Genomic DNA, 16966 nt, shown 5'->3' with positions numbered 1-16966 from the left:
TTTTGAAAATAAGGATATCTGCATCTTCATGTTGGAGTTTCTGGGGAGAGGCGATCACAGGGTTCTTGTGTATTTCCACAGGAATTTTAGAATCAGTCTATCAATTTCTTCAAAAGAGGCAGCAGGGGTTTTGATAGGAATGTGTTGAATTTGTAGGTTAATTTGGGGAGTGTTGTCATCTTAAAAACATTAAATCTTCCAATTCATGAACATAGTATTTCCATTTATTTAGGTCTTTAAATTCTTTCAATGATGTTTTGTAGTAGTCAGTGTCCAGTGAGTCTTGCTATTTCTTTTGCTAAATTTAGTCCCAAGTATTTTGGGGTTTTGATGCTATATAAATGAAACTGCTGTCTTCATTTCATTTTGGGATTATTCATTACTAGTTGTATAAAAATACAATTATTGAGTTTGTGTATTGATCTTGTATTCAGCAACCTTCCTGAACTCATTTATTAGTTCTAATAGTTCTTTTGTGGGTTCCTTAAGATTTTCTGTATACAAATCAGGTCATATACTAATAGAGACAGTTTTACTTTTTCCTTTCTAATCTTGATGCCTTTATTTTTCTTAACTGCTCTGGCTAAGACCTCCAGCACAAGGTTGACTAGAAGTGGCAAGAATAGACATCCTTGTATTGTTCCTGATCCTAAGGAGAAACCATTCAGTCTTTTTCCATTAAGTATGACTTTCATTCTATTCTACTGCTAGTTTATTGAGTGGCTTTATTAGAGAAGTGTTGGATTTTGCCAAATGCTTTATGAACATTGATTGAGATGATCATGTGGTGGTTGTCCTTCATTCTATCGATATATTAAATTGATTTTCACTTAAACCAAGCTTTCACCCCTGGGGCAGATTGCACTTGATTATGGCATATAATCCCTTTAATATGCTGCTGGACTTCGTTTGCTAGTGCTTTGCTGAGATTTTTCCACTATGGCGTTTGAGATATGCATCTGCAGTTTTTCTTTTATTCGGATGTATTTGTCTGGTTTTGGTATCACAGCCTCATAGAATGAGTTGTAAAGTGTTCTTTCCTTATTGTGTGGAAAAATTTGTGAAGGATTGGCATGAATTTTCTTTAAATGTTTGGTAATATTCACTAGTGAAGACATTTGAGCTCGAGCTTTTCTTTGTAGAGACTTTATTACTATTTCCATCTCTTAGACGTCTACTAAATTTTCCATTGGTTCGAGTCAGTTTTGGTTGTTTTTGTTTTTTTGGAATTTGATCATCTAGGTTATCTAATATGTTAATATACAGTGTCTCAGGATTCCCTTATGATTCTATTTCTACAAGGTTAGTAATAAAGCCCCTTCTTTCATTACTGATTTTAGTTATTTGAGTGTTCTCCATTTTCTTGGTCAGTATAGCTAAAAGTTTGTCAATTCTTGACTTTTTTTTCAAATAATCCATATGTGCTTTCGTCAATTTTCTTTTTTTTTTCTTTTTTCTTTTTTCGCTTTTTAGGGCCGCACCCATGGCATATGGAAGTTCCCAGGCTAGGGGTTGAATCAAAGCTACAGTTGCCAGCCTACACCACAACGACAGCAACACAGGGTCTGAGCTGAGTCTGTGACCTACACCACAGCTCATGGCAACGCCAGATCCCCAACGCACTGAGCAAGGCCAGGGATTGAACCTGTATCCTCACGGATACTAATCGGATTCATTTCCACTGCACCACAATGGGAACTCCCAATTTTCTCATATATATATATATATATGCTGTGTTTCATTTATTCCTGCTCTAATCTGCATGATTTCCTTCCTTCTGCTTGCTTTGGGTTTACTTTGCTATTCTTTTTGGTAGTTCCCAAACATGGACAATTATACTACATTATTAATTTGAGATTCTTTTCCTGTCCTACTCTCTGAGTACTACTTTTGCTATATCTCACAAGTTTTGGTATATTGTATTCTCATTTATTTTCTAATTTCCTTTATGATTTTTTTCTTTGACTATTGGTTATTTAGGAGAGTATGTTTAATTTCCACATACTTGAGAATTTTCTCAATTTTTTTCTCTTACTGATTTCTAATTTTCTTCCATTGTGGTTGGAGAATATACTTTATATGACTTCAATTCTTTTTAAATTTACTGAAATGTGTTTTTGTGGCCCAATACATGGCCTGTCCTATAGAATGTTCCATGTGCACTTGACATGAATGTGTATTTTGCTCTTGTTGGATAGAGTGTTCTATAGCTGTATGTTAGGTCTCATTGATTTATAGTGTTGATCAAACCTTTTATGTAGGAATGAATTTTCAGAGGTCTTTAGGCCACCAACTATTTGGAAGTGATTTTCCACTATAGTTAATTTAATAGCAAATAGCTTTACGATGATGCTCTCAAATAAAGAACAAGGATTTTATTCAGGTTGACAGCATCAGTATTAATAAAAGGACTTACTTAGCTTGTACTTGTCAGGTCAGTAACTGTGCATAGCTGTAACCTTGTCTTTGGTTGCTTCTATAAAATGCTATGGTTTGAAAATATTAGTGCAAAGGTTTTCCTTGGACAACCTCTCAAACTGGTATCTATCTAATACCAAAGGCTATGACTGAACCTTTCAAAAAAAAAAAAAAACACAACAATAAAAAAGTAATAGGAAAACACGATAGGCTGAATTTAATTGGGATTTTGCCCATCTGGCAATGTCTGGAGACATTTTTGTTTGTCTTCACTGAAGGGCACCAGCAGTTACTAGCGGGTGGAGGCCAGGGATGCTGCCAAACAACATACAATGCACAGGACAAGCCCCACAACAAAGCAAAAGATCTGGTCCAGAATGTCAACAGCATCCAAACTGTGAAACTCTGCTCATAGATTAAATCTCATCTGTTGGAGCAAAATGGAAATATTTAAATTCTATTACTATAAACATCACGCATATTATGAGTGCCTTGATTTTGCTTCATTGAGGAAAGGACCTAAGAAACACAAGATAGAAGTACACTTTCAAACAACGGGTGGCAAACTTGAAATTCAGGATATATTACTGGAATCAATTTAAGAGATTAGCTTAAGATAAGTAGCATTAATAGAAATCGGCTTTTGATACAAAGTAATTAATTATTTCACACGGAGATTAATCATAGAGAAGTAGTATTTCCTTAAGGACTGAAAGGAATTAGAAAATTGATCAGATACTTTCTCTGCGAGGCAGTACTTAGAGTAGCTTTAATAAAGAAATTTTGTTTTACGCTTCATACACTTTCTAAAGGTATTTAGGCTTTTAGATTTTTTTGTGTCTAATAGGTGGCTTTTACCCGCTAGAATCCATTGGTATATATGTTCCATGAGGGCAAAGACAGTTTTGTCTGGCATTGTTATGTTTTGTTTTCTAGTGTTTCCTCATCTGCTAGAATAGGAGTTAACAAACCCTTTCTATTAAGGGTCAGATAACAGATATTTTCACTGCTGCAGAATATACAGTTCATGTCACAACTGCTTGAGTAGGGTGAGTATACCTTGTAATTTGGTTGTTTTTTGTTTGTATGAAAGCTATTGTTTTCTGTGTATTGATTTTATCACCAGAAATGTACTAAAATTACCTATCATTTGAACAGCTTTTTAGTTCATTCTGTTCGGTTTTCCAGCAATGTATTATATATATAATATATATAATTTTATTCATGAGTAATAATAACTTTACCTTCTCCTTCCCGATTTTTATGCCTTTTGATTTCTTTCTCTAGTCTAAATGTTTTGGCTAAAAATTTGAAGAAATGATAATGGTACTAAAACCTATCTTTGTCTTGCTGTGGTTAATGGCAAATGCTTCTATCATTTTGTTAATAGTTCACTTAAAATCCTTTTTTTTTTTTTTTTTTTTGTCTTTTTGCCTTTTCTAGGGCTGCTCCCGTGGCATATGGAGGTTCCCAGGCTAGAGGTCTAATCAGAGCTGTAGCCGCTGGCCTACACCACAGCCACAGCAACACGGGATCCGAACCATGTCTGCGACCTACACCACAGCTCATGGCAACACCGGACACTTAACCCACGGAGCGAGGCCAGGGATCGAACTCACCACCTCATGGTTTCTAGTCGGATTTGTTAACCACTGAGCCACAATGGGAACTCCATTAAAATCCTAAATTTCTGTTGAATTTATCAAATGCCTTCTCTATAAAAAGTACTGTATGTCATTTTCTTTTGATTTAGCTTTCTAATCTCCAACTTACTTAGTCTTTCAAACAATTTTTTCACACTCCACATTGATAAGGTAGCATCAAATGTCCTAGTGTCTAAAAACTAGCTCCCCAGCACCCCCAGTTGCCCAGTTCCAATCATAGTTCTAGCTGCCAGCTTAAACGAGATGCCCATGGCCTCTTCCACAGTTCACATCGTCTTGGATAGAGAGTTCCCTGAGAAAGTCTCCCAGGGTCACTTTGTCTTTATTTATCATCCTCTGGAATTCTTGCTCTAACATCCACATTCCCAAAGCTACTCCCAGCCTCTCACAATGTCATCCACTCATTTCATGGTGGGAAATGCTTATCTATGTGTATTTGCTTCTCCTTTGGAAAGCAGGGTATTTGTGCTGTCCTTGTACTGTGCGTCCCATTATTCACTTCCCTGGATGCTAAGGTTGGCCACAAGAGAAAAAGTTGCGCGAGATTTAGAAGTTTAGAAGTTAAGCAGCAACTAGGTTTAGCAGCTCTATTTACAACCCAGCTGTGGAGGACCAGGCAAAGTGTCACTTGTCTGCTAGTTCACCTTGGCAGTCAGGGGCAGTACCTGGACATATGGCTCACCTAGCCCCTGACACCTCCCTCCTTAGGTTTCTCTAGGACAAGGACAGGTGCAGTGCCATGGCAAAGCCGGCTTCTGTGGAAGGTTATCCATGGCCCTGGAGCTGGAGGTAGTAAGAGGCAGATGCAGCTTCTGGTCTGTCTTTGCTCTCATCTAAGCCCAGCTCATCTCCAATTGCTGGTCTGGCTGAACTCCAGTGACTTCCAGCTCAACACCAGATGCAGAGAAAACAGCTGTACACGAACTGCTCCACCCTCCCCACAATAAACCCTGTAATAACCCCTTTACGGCATGCATTGTGTTTCTGCTTCTCGGTTGAGCCCTGACTGATTCAGATGTTCTAGAAATTATTTCACCCCTTGTCATTAATGACTTTAGCAAGTCGGCCATTACAGTATTATTTGGTACAGAATCATTGAAATTTTTATATGTTGTGGCCTAGGTTACTTATCAATATTAAAATGCCATTGAATCAGCTTGAAGATAATCTCTTTTCCTTTTTTTCTGGTCTTTTTTTAGGGCCACACCCGTGGCATGTGGAGGTTCCCAGGCTAGGGGTCTCATTGGAGCTGCAGCCGCCGGCTGAGGCCACAGCCACAGCCATCTTTCTCTTTCAAGTGCTAGTGAGTTATTTATTTATTTATTTATTTTCTGAGGGAAAAGCAGTCTCCTAAATGGAAGCCACTGAAATGGTTGGTGATATAAGCTGACTCAGCAACTGTAGTCGTCAGATTTCATTTAAATTACTCCGTGGCTGTCCTGGGAGACCCTTGGTCAAATGCCCTCCTGTGGGAGTTTAAATTGTCCTGGATTGCCTTTGACTTGTCTTAACACTCCATATACAATGAATGATTGGGACTGGAGATTGGGATTTTTTTTCTCGTACTTAACGAAGTTCCACTGTGTGCATGTCCTTAAAGACAGTTCATGTGCACTGCAGTGAATGAAACATCTACTGCTTCACTATTTCTGTGAACAGTTTCCCTCAGCCCAGAGGTGGTGCCAGCTTGCTACAGTGTCATCATTTTTACACTAGAGAAGGACGTAAAGATCAGACCATTCTCTCGTGAGGCAATGGAATTATATTTGGCTGATGATGTAGCTTGCATTTCCTGCCACCTACACTCTGAGGAATTCATCCTCTCGTGGGCAAAACCCTCTGGGTTCATCAATTCCCAGCATGTCTCAAGCTCAGCTCTATACACATTTGGAGCAGGTTAATTCTTTGTGGGGGCAGGGGGCTGTTTAATGGGATCCCAGGCCTATACCCACTAGATCCCAGTAGCACCCCTCACCTCCACCCTGAGTTGTGACAACCAAAACTGCCTTCAAACTTTGTCCAATGTGCCCGGGGCGGGGACAAAATCACCCTGTCTGAGAACCACAGAACCTTCCAGTTCAGATACAGCTGGACATGGGTTGGGGAGAGAAGAAATCTCACAAGTAAAAGCCTTAAGTTATGATGGGAACAATCTGAATACATTCATCCCTCTGTATCCAAGGGGAATTGGTTCTAGGATCTCCAGAGATACCAAAATCCACGGATGCTCAAGCCCTATGTAAAATAGTGTAGTATTTGCGTATAACCTACACTCATCCTCCCATATACTTTAAGTCATCTCTAGATTACTCGTACTACCTAATGCTATGAAAATACTATGTAAATAGTTTGTTGTGGTATGTAAATAGTTGACAGTGTGGGGCAAATTCAAGTTTTGCTTTTCTGGAATTCGCTGTGTGGTTTGAATATTTTTGATCTGCTCTTAGTTGAATATGAAAACGAAAGACACATGGAACCAGAGGGCTTTCTGTACTGCTTAATATTATTTGGGGAAGAGAATAAGGAAACAGTAGGGATTCCATAGGGACCCCTATGCCACATCAATGCTGTGATCTTCATTATTCCTATATGAGATGGGCCAGGATGGAGCAAGATACCATTTTTCTTAAGTTTCAGAATACAGATGATTCTTTCTGTTTCTCTGTCTCTGCTTCCTGGGGGAAATAAGTTGGTTTTAGCCTGAGGGTTGCTAATTATAGCCATTCACTTCTTTCTTTTTTTTTTTTTTTTTTTTTTGTCTTTTCTAGGGCCACACCCACAGCACATGGAGGTTCCCAGGCTAGGGGTCTAATTGGAGCTACAGCTGCTGGCCTACACCACAGCTCACAGCAACGCCAGATCTTTAACCCACTGAGAAAGGTCAGGGATCGAACCCACAACCTCATGGTTCCTAGTCGGATTCGTTAACCACTAAGCCACGACAGGAACTCCTTATTCACTTCTTGATAGGTGTTACAATAGAAGTGTAACCAGTTGCAAAGTAATTATGCATAAAATAATGCCTTTGGACTTTAGTTTCCAGTAATAGAATAGGCAAAGTTTCTAGACTGACTCCCCTGTAGACAACAATTTAAAATACTGGATTAAAAAAATTATTAAAAAAGCCGATAGCAGGCAAGAAAGAAAGGAACACATAGGTAATAGATTGATTAGAGATGGGAACCCTGGGAAGTAAGTAGCAAACTGAAGCATTGACATTGGGAAGTAAGTAGCAAACTGAAGCATTTGACATTGAGAGTGTTGGCCAAACTGATGTGAACTTGAACTTTAGCATCACACTGCTGTGTGGCATATGTATAGGAGAAGAAATCAAGAGCCTGCCTAAGAGGATGAGTCTAACAGAAGGCTGTGCTCTAACACTGGGAACCCAAAGGGCTATCGGCTCAGGGGACTGCAATGAGAATTGCTCTCTACATCTTTGCACTGAGAGGGAAGAGTTGCCCTCAGGAAGATGTAATTTTAAGCTACCCCTTTAGAGCCTAGGCAGCTCAAATTCTTATTTCTTGGGTGTGCAACAAAACTTGAAACCAATAATCTACTTGTTTTAGACAGGTTTCATAATTACCCACAACTGGTAGATGAAAGCAAAAGCCAATTCTCTCTATACTAGGAATTTTATTTCAAGTCTCCAAGGATTCCAGCAAATAAAATTAAGGAATATAAGCAAAAAGCAAAAGAAATCATGGGGAAAAAATCCAAGAAAGTATGGTACCATGGGTGAGAATTAGCAGAAAAAAATAAGAGCAAAGAGAAACAGACTTATGAAGATCTTACTTATTACCCACAGAATATAAAATAGCTAATGATTACTATATTTAAATAAATTATGAATAATTTAAAAAATACATGCAGGGGCAAGAAGTTATGAAAAATGGCCATGAAGATTTGAAACAGAGCTTATAGAAGCTAAAAGTGAATAACTCAAAAGAGGACTTCAATAGAAATCACACATAGTTGTAGAAAAAACTAATAAACTGGAAAATTTATCTGAAGGAATTAACCAGAATGCATCAGAGAAAGACAAACACAAAGAAAATGTGAAAGAGGATAAAATGTAAAATAATAGCATGAGAACAGTAACATACATCTAATCAGAATTACACATGGCAAAGAGAGAGCAAACCGGCACAGGTAACATTTGAACACGTAGTTTAATAAAGTCACAAGAGGAGTTCCCATCATGGCTCAGCAGTAACAAACCCGACTGGTATCCATGAGGATGCATGTTTGATCCTTTTTTACAAGAAGTAAAATATTAAACAAGAGTTTAATCCAGAAATAAAAGATTGTTTTAGTATTTAGAAATCAATCACTAACAAGAAAACATGCAAATATCCTAACTCAGAAGATGCAGGAAAAGCATTTAAAAGAAAAAAAAAGCATCATCCGTATTATAAAAAATTATCTCAAACCTTTAAAAACTCATCAGAATAGGAGGAAACTACCTTAACCTGCTAAGAGCACCTATGATGTTAAAATGTATGAAACGGTCAAATGTCATCAATTTTTATATCACTTAAGCTAATACAAAAAGCTACAGCAAACATCATAGTCAATGGAGACATCCTGAAAGCCTTCCCTCCGATGTTCAGATACAAGGTGAGGGCCCTTCATCACTTTCATTAAAGATCATGTTGATGTTCTGGTCAGTGCTGTAGGGCATGACAAAGAAACATAAGGATTTCCTATTGTGGCTCAGCAGAAACTCATCTGACTAGTATCCATGAGGACACAGGTTCGATCCCTGGCTTCACTCAGTGGGTTAAGGATCTGACGTTGCTGTGAGCTGTGGTGTAGGTCACAGACATGGCTCTGACCCTGTATTGCTGTGGCTGTAGCGTAGGCTGCCAGCAGTCACAGCTCTGATTCAACCCCTAGCCTGGGAACCTCCATATACTGCAGTTGCAGCCCTCAAAAGACAAAAAAGAAAGAAAGAAACATAAGGAAAAATTGCAAAGGAAGAAAAAAAATATCATTACATTACAAAATATCATTACTTACAGGGCATGTGATTATGTTTTTTTAAAAAGGCTAAACCATGTACATATAAATGAAAAGTAGTAAGAGAATTTAATAAGATTACTTGATTATATATGTATACATAAAATATTTCTTTTTATCACTTAAAAATTTGGGAGGGAATGGGATGTACAATAACATCAAAAATACATGTGCCTCTTTGACATAAATCATACCAATGTTTTCTTAGGTCAGTATCACAAGGCGATAGAAATAAAAACAAAAAAGAACACATGGGACCTAATCAAACTTACAAGATTTTTGATAGTGAAGGAAATCATAAACAAAACAAAATGACAACCTACAAAATGGGAGAAAATATTTGCAAACGAAATGAGCGACAAGGGCTTAATTTTCAAAATACACAAACAGCTCCTACAACTCAATAACAAATAAAAAACACAAACAACCCAATTGAAAAATGGGCAGAAGACCTAACTAGACATTTCTCCAAAGAAGATGTACGGATGGCCAATAGTCACACAAAAAGATGCTCAACATTGCTAATTATTACAGAAATGCACATCAAAACTACAACAAGGTACCGACTCACACCAGTCAGAATGGCCATCATTAACAAGACAACAAGTAACAAATGCTGGAGAGGGTGTGGGGAAAAGGGAACCCTCCTACACTGTTAGTGGGAATATAAATTGGTGCAACGACCATGGAGAACAGTATGGAGGTACCTCAGAAAACTAAAGAAGGAACTACCATGTGATCCAGCAATCCCTCTCCTGGGCATATATCCGAACCAAACTGTAATTCAAAAAGATACATGTACCCCTATGTTCATAGCAGCACTATTGTCCTAAATGTCCATCAACGGATAAATGGACACAGAAAATGTAGTACATACATATATATCATGGAATACCACTCAGCCATAACAGATTAAAATAATGCCATTTGCAGCCACATGGATAGAACTAGAGATCATTATCCTAAGTGAAGTCAGTCAGAAAGAGAAAGACAAATACCATGTTCTGTCACGTATATCTGGCATCTAAAATATGAAACAAATGAACTCATCTACAAAACAGAAACAGACTCACAGACAAGGAGAACAGACTTGTGGTTGGCAAAGGGGAGGAGGTTGGGAGAGATGGAGTGGAAGGTTGGGATTAGCAGATGTAAGCCATTTCACACGGAAGGGATATACAACGAGGTCCTTCTGGACAGCACAGAGAACCCTATTCAATGGCTCATGATAAACCATAATGGAAAAGAATAAAAAATACATATGTATGCATGTATAATTTTGCATACACGCAGCTTTATATGTGGAGTGGATGGTCAACGTGACCTGCTGTATAGCACAGGGGACTCACTCAATATTCTACGATAACCTAAATGGCAAGAGAATCTGAAAAACAATGGATATGTGTATTTGTACAACTGAATCATTTGCTGTAAGGCAGAAATTAACACTACATTGTAAATCAACTATAGCTCAAGAAAAAAAAGTGCTTCTAAGTCTAACAAATACTGTGGAGTAAAGTATAAAATGTTAATGAAAAGTACTCAAGAAGACAAATTATTAGAGAAATATACCATAGACATGGATTAGAAGACTCAGTATTGTCAAGGCATAAAGTCTCAAACGGATCTATAGTTACACTTCATGGCAATCAAAACTCCCACAATTTTGGGAATTGACAGACCAACTCTAAAATTTATGTGCAACCAGCTGTAACGGAAAAAATAAAAATCATTTGGAAAAAAATTAACAACTTAGAGTGATCTACTTCCAACAAAAGCAAGTTCAATATTAAAACGAAATTAAAATAAAATTTATGTCAAAGAGTATAAAGGCCAAAGAAGTAAAAAGAAACTTTTGAAGAAGAATAAAATGGAAGGACTTACCTCCTAGATACCACGATTCTTATAAAGCTATAAATGATTAAAACAATGTATGTTGGCTCAAGGATAAACAATAAACAAATGAAACAACACAGAACCCCTATATACACTAATATATGAACTCTTAGTACATGACCGGAAGCACACATCATTGCGGAGAGGATGAATTTTTCACTGATACTCAATATGGATAAAATAGAAAAGTTACATTTTCACAACTTTCTCAAAGATTCATGCCAGTTGAATTAAAGAAATAACACAAAACGTAAAATAACAAAGCTTCAGAAGAACAAACAAGAGAATATTTTATCATCAAAGTAGGGCAGGATTTCTTCAACAAGACGTAAAACCCACAACATTTTAAGGAAGGCAATGATTGACTGGAGAGAATTCCTTAAAATCAAAGACTTCTTTAAAACTCACCATAAAAATGATGAAAAAACAAGTCCTGGAGTTCCCATCGTGGTTCAGTGGTTAAGGAATCCGATTAGGAACCATGAGGTTTCGGGTTCGATCCCTGTCTTCACTGAGTGGGTTAAGGTTCTGGCATTGCTGTGAGCTGTGCTGTGGGTCGCAGATGCGGCTCGGATCCCGCGTTGCTGTGGCTCTGGTGTAGGCCGGTGGCTACAGCTCCGATTCGACCCCTAGCCTGGGAACCTCCAAATGCCGCGGGAGCGGCCCAAGAAATGGCAAAAAAGAGAAAAAAGAAAAAGAAAGAAAACACAAGTCCTATAGTGTCAGATGATATTTATAGAACATATTAACTGTGTGAGGATTATATCCAGAATATATAAAGAACTCATATAAAAATCAATAAGGAAATAACCTACCTGAAAAGTGAGGACAGAATTTCAACAGACATTTCATGAGAGAATATCCAAGTGAGAAATGAGTATCTAGAAAGGCCACCAACCTCATTAGCAAAGAGAGAAATGCACACTAAAGCCCCAATGAGACATCATCACACAGCGAAGGAACCCAACATTCAAGAGCGGAAAACTACCAAACACTGGTGAAAAACAGAGACCGACATGTCCCCTGTGGTGACAATGAATACTACCACTTTGGAAAGAGTTAGGCTAGTCAAGTTGAACTTGCGCACGACCAGTAATGCCACTACCAAACACGAAACTCACAGAGAAACACTTTTGCACAGGTGAACCAGAGGACATCTACACAAATATTCATGGCAGCATGAAACAACTCAAGTATTAACCCAAGTGAAGGAGATAAATCCATGGTGGCATAGCTAGACGACGGACGGCGCAGTTTAGGCCCTGACAGTTGGCTTGACTTTTTATACTGCAAGGGCCTGCCTGAGGCTTTGATAGGCTCACCCCAAAGAGGACTACCTCAGACTCATGACCAGCCACAGGCCTCGATAAGGGCCCAGCCCCCCACTGCTCCCCATGTTCCCGTGGTTTAAAGATCTTGGTTGATTTCAAAAACGGACCTGTTTGGGCTGCCTTTTTTTTTTTTTTTTTTTTTTTTTTTTTTTCTTCATGTGCTTTAAATTCCCCCCTCTTAGGTTTGGAAATCAGCAATAAAGACTGAGCCCTCAAAACCCCAGGGTTCCCATCTTGACCCTAATAAAAATACAACCCCAGGCCAGTGTTTTCTCTCCCTCCCTCTCTCTCTACCCATGACCTTGTTGTGTGACTCCAGGTGTGCTGTGTAATTTCCAGATCTTCTAAGTAATAGACCTTTATTTTTTCAGAGTTTCCTGGTGGTTATTGCTGAAGGGCATCTTATAATCATAATAAGAACCACAAGGGCCAGTCCAACCACAGCATTGGTTATTGATAGGCTGAGACTGGCCCAAAACAGAATGAGGTACAGCTATGAGAATGAACAAACTAGAAGCACATACTCCGATCCAGGTGAATATCACAAACACAGTAGAGGCAAGAAAGCATGTCCCAGGTGATTACCTCCAACGGAGTGCCATTTGTATAAAGTTCCAAAGCAGGCAAAACTGATGAAGGATTAGATCGTTCAGGGATACATTCAAAGTTGGAGAAAAGCAAAGAAAACAAGTAACACGAGTAGTAGTTACCTCTGGGGTAGGGTATAACAAATTACCTTGGACTAGGGCACTTCAACGACAAACATTTAATTCCCACAGTTCTGGAGGTCCAAGATCAAGGTGGAAGCAGATTTGGTTCTTGGTGGGGGCCCTCTTTCTGGCTTGTTGATGGCTGAATTCTCGTTGGTCCTCACAAAATGGAGAGAGGTTAGTGCTCTTCCTCTTCTCTTAAGGAGCCTTCATCAGGGCTCCACCCCCAAGACCTAATTACTTCCCCCAAAGGCCCCACCTCCAAACACCATGACACCTGGGCTTCAACACATGCATTTTGGAGGGCAGAGTCATTCAATCCATAGCCGGTGGGAAGGGGTCTGACGATGGGGAAGGGCCACTGGGGGTTGTTGAGGTACTGGCTGTGTGCTGCTTTTTTTTTTTTTTTTTTTTTTGGCTTTTTAGGGCTGCACCTGCAGCATATGGAAGTTCCCAGGCTAGGGGTTAAATTGGAGTTGCAGTCGCTGGCCTAAGCCACAGCCACAGCAACTCAGGATCCTTAACCCACTGAGCAAGGCCAGGGATCAAACCCGTATCCTCATGGATACTAGTTGGGTTCATTACCACTGAGCCATATGGGAACTCCCATGTTCTATTTTTTAAGCTATGTGTGGGAACACAGGTGGTCACATAATTATCCTTTTCTATATGCAATATAGATTTCAAGGTTTAAAAAAAGAGAGATGTCAAAATCCCTCTGCATAACCTCAATGCATTGATATCTTGAGATTTCTAACGGTGTTTATTAATCTTACCCTAGAAAAGAAAGGCACTCCTGATCTTGTCAAGCTTCTGTTTTTCCCTGCTAGTATTATGATTAAGAGTTCTTGATCCTTGGAGAACCTAAGGGCCAAAGGATACTAAGATATTTTACCTACCTTCCACTTTCCTGAGTCCATACCCAGCAGACCAAGCCCCCCCTCCACCCCGTTTGGGATTCCCCGAGGAGAAAATCAGGGTGAACCACCTCCATTCAATGCTGTATGGGGACTCTGAGGGCTAACAGCTGGGGAAGGACTGTTTGGGGCCCCACCTATGTGTATCAAAGCCCGGGACTCCCCCCTCTACTGACCTGGGTCCATCAGCCTCCAACCAAGGTCCTCACTTCCATGAATCCCTAGGATGTTGGGTTTGACACATCTGGTTGCACCTGCCTCAGGTCTCCCAAGGCCAAAAACAGTGGTGGGACTCTGGGAAGTGCCCTTCTTTGGGGAAAAATCATCTCATTAGTACTTGGGGTCCTAACTGGGGCATCAAGTGGGGATAAAACTCCCCCCTCTGCAAAACTGGAGCCTCTACTTAGCCCAAGATTCTCCAATCCCTCTCTGCTGGTTGGGGTCTCCTCATGTCACTGAGTGCTAACCTTGATTCTGCTTGAACCTGTGACCCTCTTGGTGGAAACCGGGGGCTCCTCCCCCTGACCTGACCACTCTTTCTTGGGCCTCCCAGGGAGGCCATCTGGGGTGAGAGGAGGAGACTTGTGGGGCCTGCTATGTTCTGGGGGGATGGTTTCCCCACTCCACATTCACTGTCCGCACCTTGACCCCAAGCACTGTGGTGTCAGACCTGTTCTTGGGATGCCACTTCAGCTGACCTGGGGCTGCTCCCCTCCAATCAAGAGCCTCGCCTTCCTGGAACCACGGAGTTGGAAGTCAGGGTGACCCAAATCCAGTCATGGCTGTCCCAGACCTCCATAGGGGACAGCCAGGGCAGGGCTGTATGGGACCCCACTGTTCTGGCTGAGTCCTTCCCTCGTTCCTCATGCTGGATTCTCACCCTTATGTCTGTTCAGAGGCTCACCCTCCTCCCTCTACTGACCCAAGGTCACCCCTCTTAGATCAAGGCCCTCCTGATCCTGGGGTTCCTGAAGGGTAAGTGAGGGGCTGCTCAGCCTCACAGGCTGGCCTGGATCTTGTAGGTCTCAGAGCATAGGCTGGCCTTCGTGGATTATCTATATTCTGGGCTGTTGGTCTCCCCAGTCCTCCTACATGGGGGTCCTCATTTTGGCTCCTGGCTTCTTCATTAAAGGCTTCCTGGGAGATGCCACATCCCTGCAAACTCTTAAGCAATTTCTCTTGCTGTAAACTTTGCCAAAAATTGTCCTCTGTCCTGGAGTTATGAGATGAGGAAGCCATAGCTCAAGGCAAGAGGCCCAGAACAGGTGTCATGGTGTCAGAGAAAAAGCCAACTGACCTGTTCCCTCTCTTTACCAGGCACACTTAGCCTCTTATGTAACTTCAGTTCTAACATATTAACTCTACAGGGAAAGGGCAGAGCTTCAAGATTTTATGAGCTTTCGTTGTTTTGAGGTAATCTGACATTGCATATGTAAATGATCGTGCGGTCACCAGATATTATGCTTTTTTTTTCTTTATCCATACTCATTTATTTTGGTATCCTTTTGGTTCTGGCTGTGTATTCCAGTCCAGTAGTTTGTACACAGTCGTTCTTCTTACTGCCTGAGATACATTTTGGAGTAGGGAGAAGAAAAGGGAATTAAGAGGTGCAAGGCTGGGATGAGTGGGATAGTGTGAGAGTAGTTTTATTTTATTCTTTTTTTTGTATTTACTTTTTATTTTATTTTTTTTTATTTTGAGAGTAGTTTTATTTTAAATGCACACTCGGGGAGTGTGCATGAGAAAGTTTACTTTTGACTTTGCACATCTTTCACCAGCACATTTCCTAATTAAAATGAACTCCGGGGAGTTCCCTTGTTGGCTCAATGGTGATGAACCCAAACAGTATCCATGAGGATGCAGTTTGGATCCCTGGCATCACTCAGTGGGTTAAAGATCCAGCATTGCCGTGAGCTGTGGTGCAGGTCACAGATACAGCTTGGATCTGGAGTTGCTGTGGCTGTGGTGTAGGCCAGCAGCTGTAGCTTCTATTCGACCCCCAGCCTGGGAACTTCCATATGCTGCAAGTGTGGCCCTAAAAAGACAAAAAAAAAAAAAAAAAAAAAAAAAAAGAACTCCTTTGCAGTGGACAAAGGTTTCTGTCACCCCACCCCATCCAAATTCATATGTTGAAATCCTAGCCTCCAAGGTGATGTTATTGGGGGGGGGGGCACTGGGAGGTAACTAGGTCACGAGGGTGGAGTCCCTTATAAAAGTAGCCCAAGGAAGCTCCCTGTCCCCTCCACTGTGTGAGGACATAGCAAGAAGGCCCTGCCTCTGAACCAGGAAGCGGGCTCTCTCCCCAGACATGGAATCTGCAGGCACCTTGATCTTGGACTTCTCAGCCTCCAGAACTGTGAGAAACAAATTTCTGTTGTTTATAAACTACCTGTCAATGGTATTTTTGTTAGAGTAGGCTGAGTGAACTATGACACCATATAAGAAATGTGGCCACCCATTTTAAGGGGCTCTCACAGACCAGGGTGCCCTGGTTCCTTTCACTTGTGTCTAGAGGGAGCATAGGTTTTTTTGTTTTGTTTTGTTTTGATTTTTTAATAAGGGGGGGGATTAGCTCAATATTAGTTGGTACTGCTAATCAGATTACTTTTCCAGTCTGGGTTTCCAAATTGGACAGCTGCCTCTTATAGACACTGACCTCTCTGCAGATGCTTGCACCTTACTAACCATCTCGAGATGCTCTCCAGCTCACAGCACAGTAGGAGAGAGTCCATGTGCAGCTGGAAGTTAGCCCTGGCATGGGAAATGCATTCTCACTGTCAGTGAGCGACTCTGCGCACTGCAGATAGAATTGTTTGTTTGACAGTTATATAGAGAATAAGTAAGGTAAATATTAATATTTGCCTAAAAAGCAGAATGGGTGAACTCTGACTCTTTTGTGTGTGTGTGTCCTTTTAGGGCCGCCCCCATGACATATGGAGGTTCCCAGGCTGGGGGTCGAATCAGAGCTACAGCTGCTGGCCTACATCACAGCCACAGCAACGCCAGAT

At 40.6% G+C, this 16966-nt stretch overlaps 1 protein-coding gene across 10 annotated transcripts in view; it reads right to left on the bottom strand.

The window, feature by feature from the left end:
- The window catches only part of GRPR (gastrin releasing peptide receptor), a 468413-nt gene that overhangs the window by 141465 nt on the left and 309982 nt on the right, over positions 1-16966 (bottom strand). For 4 of the 10 annotated variants that reach the window (XR_014834575.1, XR_014834574.1, XR_014834571.1 and 1 more), the window contains 2 exons: positions 14135-14267; positions 13788-13905 (listed from right to left, as the gene is read on the bottom strand). The gene's annotated coding sequence lies outside the window, so the exon portion shown is untranslated. Of the gene's footprint in view, positions 1-12483; positions 13201-13787; positions 13906-14134; positions 15919-16966 lie in introns of those variants that run through there. The other 6 variants (XR_014834572.1, XR_014834567.1, XR_014834570.1 and 3 more) reach the window with 5 other exon arrangements.

The sequence above is a fragment of the Sus scrofa genome, chromosome X, assembly GCF_054392235.1.
Source record: "Sus scrofa isolate SSC_HxYL_T2T_F1_AM1 chromosome X, Sscrofa_HxYL_maternal_Yorkshire_Landrace_v2.0, whole genome shotgun sequence".
In the NCBI taxonomy this organism is placed as follows: Eukaryota; Metazoa; Chordata; class Mammalia; order Artiodactyla; family Suidae; genus Sus; species Sus scrofa.
Note: the sequence above shows the minus strand (reverse complement) of the source record. Positions and strands in the feature narration are given on the sequence as shown.